Source organism: Siphateles boraxobius, unplaced genomic scaffold, assembly GCF_051911475.1.
Source record: "Siphateles boraxobius isolate OS27281-9 unplaced genomic scaffold, OSU_SipBor_1 126, whole genome shotgun sequence".
NCBI classification, from domain to species: domain Eukaryota; kingdom Metazoa; phylum Chordata; class Actinopteri; order Cypriniformes; family Leuciscidae; genus Siphateles; species Siphateles boraxobius.
Window position 1 is genome coordinate 771,872 of NW_027508729.1, and position 7,391 is coordinate 779,262.

The following is a 7,391-nucleotide window of genomic DNA, read 5'->3' on the forward strand; positions in this document are numbered from 1 at the left end:
GAAACAGTTTTGAGTGTGTGTGTGTGTGTGTGTGTGTGTGTGTGTGTGTGTGTGTGTGTGTGTGTGTGTGTGTGTGTGTGTGTGTGTGTGTGTGTGAGACTGATAACAGCTCTGCTCGTCACACCCAGCATCAGTAAACTGTCAGTCCTGATATTTTAAATTATTTGCATGATTGTTGTACACACACAATTTGCCAAAGAGAGAATAGCCTACAATAGTTATTATTAAAAATGTTGGCACCCTTGGTAAATATGAACAACGAAGCCTCTGAAACTAAATATGTATTGTTAATTGGATTTTTTCTTGAAACCCTCCCAAACAACATGTGGTGATGTAGGTGTTTACACTTCTGTGAAACAGGAAGTCATAGCTAGACAATTTCATGTTCCTAGTCACCCTGGTGTGCTAAAAATAAATAAATTAAATTAAAATTAGAAATAAAATAAAAATTTATAAATTAAGTAAAAAAAAAAAAAAGATACAATGTATTAACACATTTTACAACTTATTTTTGAAACATTATTTGAAAAAAAAAGTGTTGCTACAATTTAGTTTCAGTATCCAGTACTTTCGTTAAAGGTGCAATAAGCAATTTCTGAGAAGCACTGTTGACATTTTAAATCAACCCAATCAAGCACGCCCCTCCCTTCGTTGCTCCGCCCCCAAATGCAAGAGAGGATGTCTATTTACATAGATGAATCGATGTTTCAGGAAAAATCAAGCGAAGATGACGACAGAACAACAAGGAAGAACAAAAACTGAACACACAGTATAGATACAAGCAAGCAGTGTTGGGAAAGTTCACTTTCTACATGAACTAGTTCAAAATTCAGTTCACACATTTTAAAAGGAACTAGTTCAGTTCATACTTTAAAATTTTTAACTAGTTCATAGTTCTTTTTTTCCATTTTGCTGCAAGCTTTTATTTTTCAAAATGATTGCCACAGCCCATATAGAACTACAGACAGCAGTTATTTTATCGGCGGGCAAAGTTTGCCCAGAAATGTAAGATGTTTCCCATCCTCACCGACCTCGTCATTAAACTTGTTTAAATGAACATACGACGCCTCTTGCTGCTTTTTGTGTTGATGACGCGTGTGGCGGTGCGGCACTGGTGCTGGTGTTGCCAGATTGGGTGTTTTTCCGCTACATATTAAGGCCTGTTTACGGTGTGTTTTATCCGGGTTTTCGGCTGGAAGGCTCTAAAGAAATCTGGCACTCTATTGAACGAAGTTAAACCGAGAGCGCGTCGTTCACAGACACCAGAATGAACGAGTTCACAGTGACGATCACCAGGCAGTGATACAGTACGTTCAGTTCACGTTCGCCCAAAATATGAACGCGTTCAGGCCATAGACTGTAAAAAAAGATGGACGACGCCCCTTCGCTCTCTTCCATTGGCGAGAAGTGAAGCCACCATTGTCCCGATATGGCGCTGACATCTTGGGATGTGAGTCTGCGCAGTTGCGATTTCGGGACCAGACATGCGCAGTAGTGAGCAGGAAGTAAAGCCGCGAAATCAACGTCCCGCCCTCACTCTCGGCGAATCAATCACAAGCACACGCCTCTGCTGCAGAACAACCCATGATGTCGGTGTGAAATAATTAATTATAGAAATTTAGATATTCAATTCAAAGCTCCAATATCCTCAGTCCTCCAAAGATCCCGAAAAAAAGTCTGTTGTTGCTTCAGTGACTACTTTGCTCAGAGAACCTGTCAATCACAGCTGTCAATCATGTACGTCACAGCGCCGTTTTTATAGCATCAAATAACTAACTAAAAACAAACTTATTTTAAAAACTAACACTTGAAATTACATCCGTGCGATAATAACTACAGTAAATGACAGAAACTATCTTTGGAAAAAAGATATGTGAAGTGTAATTTAATTGTTTAGTTGGTCTCACGTCCCGTTGAATAACATGGGGAGGCGGGGTTTATGAGCTATACTAGGACCGGCCACCGGGGGGCGATCGAGACGCTTTGGCTTCACTTTTCAGGTCTTGTGCGGCACGCTTGGTTCAGGCACAACACTGCATGAGTGTGTTCGTCGCCAGCAGCTCCAGACAAACAATTACACTCAACACTGTCCTGATACTAGAGCTAACATCACAACAGCAACATTGCGTCTGTGAAACGTAGTGAAACCAATGTTACTCACATTCAAAGCAGAAACAACAAAACCTCCCTGTCCATTTCCAGGAAGTCCTGCTTCGGTCTCTCCAGTAGGGTTGTGCCGATAGACGATAGTATCGTGTATCGCCGATAGTCATTGATATCGCTGATGGCTGCTGCATTAGACGATATCAATGGGATAATTGGCTAGTTTTCCCATTAATGTATTAAATAATAATAAGTAGAATGTACATTTCCAGAAGAAAATGTGAGTGGTGCTTGCAGTGGCAAAACACGGCACCGCACAGATGGTACAATGTTGTACATGATTACATACGAGCCAACAATCATGTCTGTACGATATTGTGGAGCTGAAATATGGCTTCTATAGGTTGCAATATAATTGCTAGGTGGCTCTAAAGGGTTGCTAGGCTGTGGCTACACAGTTATTATGGTGTTTCTATAGAGCTGCAAAGGTATTCTGGGTGGCTGGTATTGTGTTGCTAGGGTGTTCAGGGCGATTGGTAAGGTATTTTGGTGGTTGCTATGGTGTTACTAGGTGGTTGGTAGTTGTCACAGATGGTTACTATGGAGTTTTTTAACTGAAAAAAAACAACTTGTTTAACAAGAATTTTTCCACTGTCATTAATGTAGGTCCACAAGAGAAATATTAAGCCAGGAAATTAAGATAGTCGCTATACGGTTATATAGAATGCGTCGTTAAGCAGCGACAGATGCCGAAAGCTCAGTCCGTTTCTGGTTTCACTTTCAGCGAATGAACGCGTTCACATGCACGTGCTTACATTTTCCTTTATCGGAGTCGACCCAGCTAGATTTTTGACCATTGTCCTGATTTCTCCCGGCATTATAAACACATTAACCCGCGATCTTTGGGCTTATTGAAGTGTGCATAACTGCATATGTGATAGGCTATATGACCGGAAAGCGTCCATACTGTGAATTTAAATGCATCCAGACAGAGAGCACTGGTAGCAGGACATATATCAAAAACACTTTCTTGACCCAAGAAATTATAAAAACGTGTTTTCATCTCAGAAGTAGGCTAGACTACAGTCAAAATGCAGCATCTGTAACGGCATGAGGATAATATGAGTCCGCTGACGTGTTGAAATACTCTTCAGTTTTTAATGCTTTATTTAACATCAAAACAGACATAATAAATTTAATACTCTGAGTCAGATAGAAGAATGATTAGGATATTTTTTTACCTCACTATACCGGGATATAACCTGATTTAGCCTATTAATAAACACTCCACCTTTTCTAGCAAAATAGAAAATATTCTCAACCTCTATGCAGCCTTCGATACAGTCTCCCATTCCAATCTTCTCACTCGCCTCTCTGAACTCATTGGCCTCACTGGTACTGTGTATTCCTGGTTTCAATCCTATCTCACCAACAGGAAACAATACACCACCCTTAAGGGCATCTGCTCTGAACTCGCGATAGTCTCACACGGTGTGCCTCAAGGATCGGTGCTTGGCCCACTACTATTTAAAGTAGCACTATGTAGTTTTTCAACCTTCATAGTATATTTCCAAGGCCCTTGAGATGGTACATCGACTTACAATAGGTTGAATGACAGGTCTGCCATAGCCTGACAGTGTCTGTATCACTTTTACTGGCACTATATAACTTCGGGTTTCGGGTAGTAACCCGAGCACAAAAATAACTACAAAATTCGACTGCTTTACGGCATACGTCACTTCCCCCACTTCCTCAAATTCTGACGTGAGAGCCCAACTAGCGTTTGTTTGCCATCTGTATGTTGTTGTCATGACCGAAGCAGCAAGTAAAAGGAAGAGGGCAAAGGTTTTGACAGTGGAGACTAAAAAAAGAAAAAGGGAGAGTGACAAAATAAAAGGCCGGACGAGGATCAGTATTGGTCCAGCGTTCGCTCGCTGCCGTGAGTAAAGGAGGCGGAGGGGTTGCCTGACCGATGCTGACCTGGCCGTCATGCTGGTGGACTAGTAAATGTATTGCTTGCATACTATCTCTATTTTTTCGAATTTGTTGTCTGCCTGGCCACGTTACAGCGTCTATCTGGTCCTCCATTTATCTTCATGATAGTCAAGTTTGTTTTGTTTTTTTTCTGGTGAAAGTGTTTTGCCTCAGGCTATAATGCAAATCGATTTTTCAAATTTGCAGATTCATCTATGGTAGCTTGATATTATTATATAGACGATATATGGCTATTACCTACCACACAAACATTGAATTGAATTAGCATATCCATTATGTAAAACAGTAGCCAATAGGCTACTATAATGATGCTGGCTTGTAAACGTGAGCTACGCGATCTTTTGACATTTGAAAAAAAAAAAATAACCCATGAGATTATATTCATATGACATGCTGAAATATATGCCAATGTACCTGGGATGAAGACATTTCACACGCAACGCTGGCAGTCTGCCCAAGACGTGAGAACGCAAGATGGTATCGGCTTGTCAACAAATGCAGTGTATCCCCTGGTGTAACCATGACAGATTTTACGACAATAGTAGAAGAAGACAATTCTGTTTCCCAACTGTAGGGGGACCCCGAGAGCCAAAAACGCAAAAACTACATAGTGCTGCTTTAATATCTATATCTTGGGATGATCATCCGGAAACATGGACTACACTTCCACTGCTACACTGATGACTCCCAGCTCTACGCCAATACTAAGCCTTCTACTCCCCTTCTACCAGTGCCACTTATCAACTGCCTGAAGGACATAAAGGCTCCTCTTTAGCATTCGGAGAACACGTAAATGGAACAGGCTAGCAAGTGCACGTCATTGCGTCATTACGTCAGTGAAAAGGTCCGCTTTTGGCGCTGCAAAAATTCAAAAAGATCAAAAAGTTGTGATGTACTCTACCGTTCAAAAGTTTGGGGCCAGTATGATTTTAAATGCTTTTAAAAGAATTCTCTTCTGCTAACCATGTTAAATTACTTTGTACAACTTAACTAGTTATTTATAAAAGAAATGCCGGTGACGGCAACCAAGCTAAATGACAGGTCCGGTTCAGTTAGCCATCAATAACGTAATTTGTATATATTTGTATAATTTGTAATATCAATACGATGGTAATTTGTACTGGCATTTAAACGTTAAACTTTACTTATATGTACAACGGTTATAACAAATGTATGGTAACTTACATGTACAAGCATATTGCCCCGTTATTGCTCCGACTCCGCTAACGTCTGCCATTTTTTATTTTTGAACAAGATAGCAAAGCTAGCGGATAGGATTGTGGGTGATTTGAGAGCGCGAAGGCTACACATATGCATCCTTTCCTGTGTATGGGATATTTTTCGAACGTAGGACTCAGTCCTTGGTTGAAATTCTGAGGATCCTCGACATTGAAACAGTCCTTCGACGGATGTAGATGACGTAGCATCCTCGAACTAACGGCTTCCGAGGATCCTTCCTTGACATTGAGAAACACCTATAGTGTTTGCCCCGCTGTCACTTCTTAAAAAGGTTGATGACATCATACTGGATGTGGATGGCTGTTCAATCTCTGCATCCCCTCAAGTACGCAACCTGGGCGTCATCATGGACTCCACCCTCTCCTTCCAGCAACACATCAAAACACTCCTAAAACTGCCTTTTACCGTCTTAAGAACATCTCCAGACTCTGACAGTGTCTCTCCAACTCCGTAGCTGAAACCCTCATCCACTCCTTCATCCCCTCCAGACTTCACTACTGTAACGCTATCCTGTTCGGTCTGCCCAGCAAGGCTCCTGACAGACTCCAGCGTGTCCAGAACTCTGCGGCTAGGATGCTCACCGCACAAAACTTGGACTTCACATCACTCCCATCCTGAAGAAGATGATGCAGCTTCCAAACAGTGTTAATTCGTTGTTTTATTTTCCTTTTACCTTTTTACTTAGTTTTAGTAATTTTGTTGTGTTTTTTAAATGAGAAATGTTGCTTTGGCAACTAGCTGAAATAAAATAAGTTTCAGATTTTTAACGTTTTATTTAAAGTAACAATGTGTTCTTTATGGGTTATAACAACAACAACAACAACAACAACCCTGTTTTGGTTTTCAGCCAGAAAAAAAACCTCACATTAACATGATTTTGCATATTACCTTAAAACCGCTCCCTGTTTCCTGTTAGATTGTGTGTGTTTTTTCCCGCATCACAATCAACGTGAGGATCAACGGCACACATTCAAATTCTGTCCTAAAGATTGTGAACCGAAACTGATACACTGAGACATTATTGTCTGCATCCAAAAAATATTTAATTAAAATTAAAAGAGGAAGAAATTCAAATGTGACACTGAAACACATGGAGATAATCATGCCAGAAGTATGAGATTAATATCAGAATCATTATAAAAATGTACTTGTGCTCTTCATTCCTCGGCAGATTCTCTTTGTCATGGAAGAATCCGCTTTATCTCAGATGTTCTGAGTCGGCCCAGTGGAGTCTCCAGTTCAGACTGGGTCTCCGTTTACTCTCTATTTCATCTCACTGTTGTTTAGGAGATACACTAACACACACACACACACACAAACACACAAACACACACACACACACACACACACACACACACACACACACACACACACACACACACACACACACACACACACACACACACACACATCTCTCTCTTTCTCTCTCTCTCTTACACACACACACTCTCTCTCTCTCTCTCACACACACACACACACACACACACACACACACACACACAAATGTGTGTGTGTGTGTGTCCTTACTTGGCCTTCACACGTCAATCACATCTTTAGTTTCTGATCCACAAATGAAGGTTTTGTCTGAGTTCAAATTTACATAAAGTTGATTAAGAATTACAAAAAAAAGTAAATTCTTGAATTCATTTAGTTTTTATGAAAGTATGCAAATGAGGCATTATCTAATTAAATACAAAACTAATTTGTAAACATTTCCAGAACAGAAATCCGAACATTAGTTATAGACATATTCATAATTCTTGTTTGATTTTCTTTTTTACAGTTTTTCACCGAGAGGGTTTCGGGTTTCTCCTTTTATCTCTCCATAAATCAGAAAATAATATCAACAGAGAGAAAAAAATTTTTTTATCATGTTTTTAGGAATAAAATGTTCTATAAATCAGGTGAATGATATATGAACAAACCTTCAGAATATAGATATGAATAAAACTGTAAAGCTGCTGAGAAAAAACTCACAGGCTTTAATGGATTGTATTAGAATTCGACATGCACAAATAAATAAAGTGCAATAAAATAAACAACTAATGTGTCTT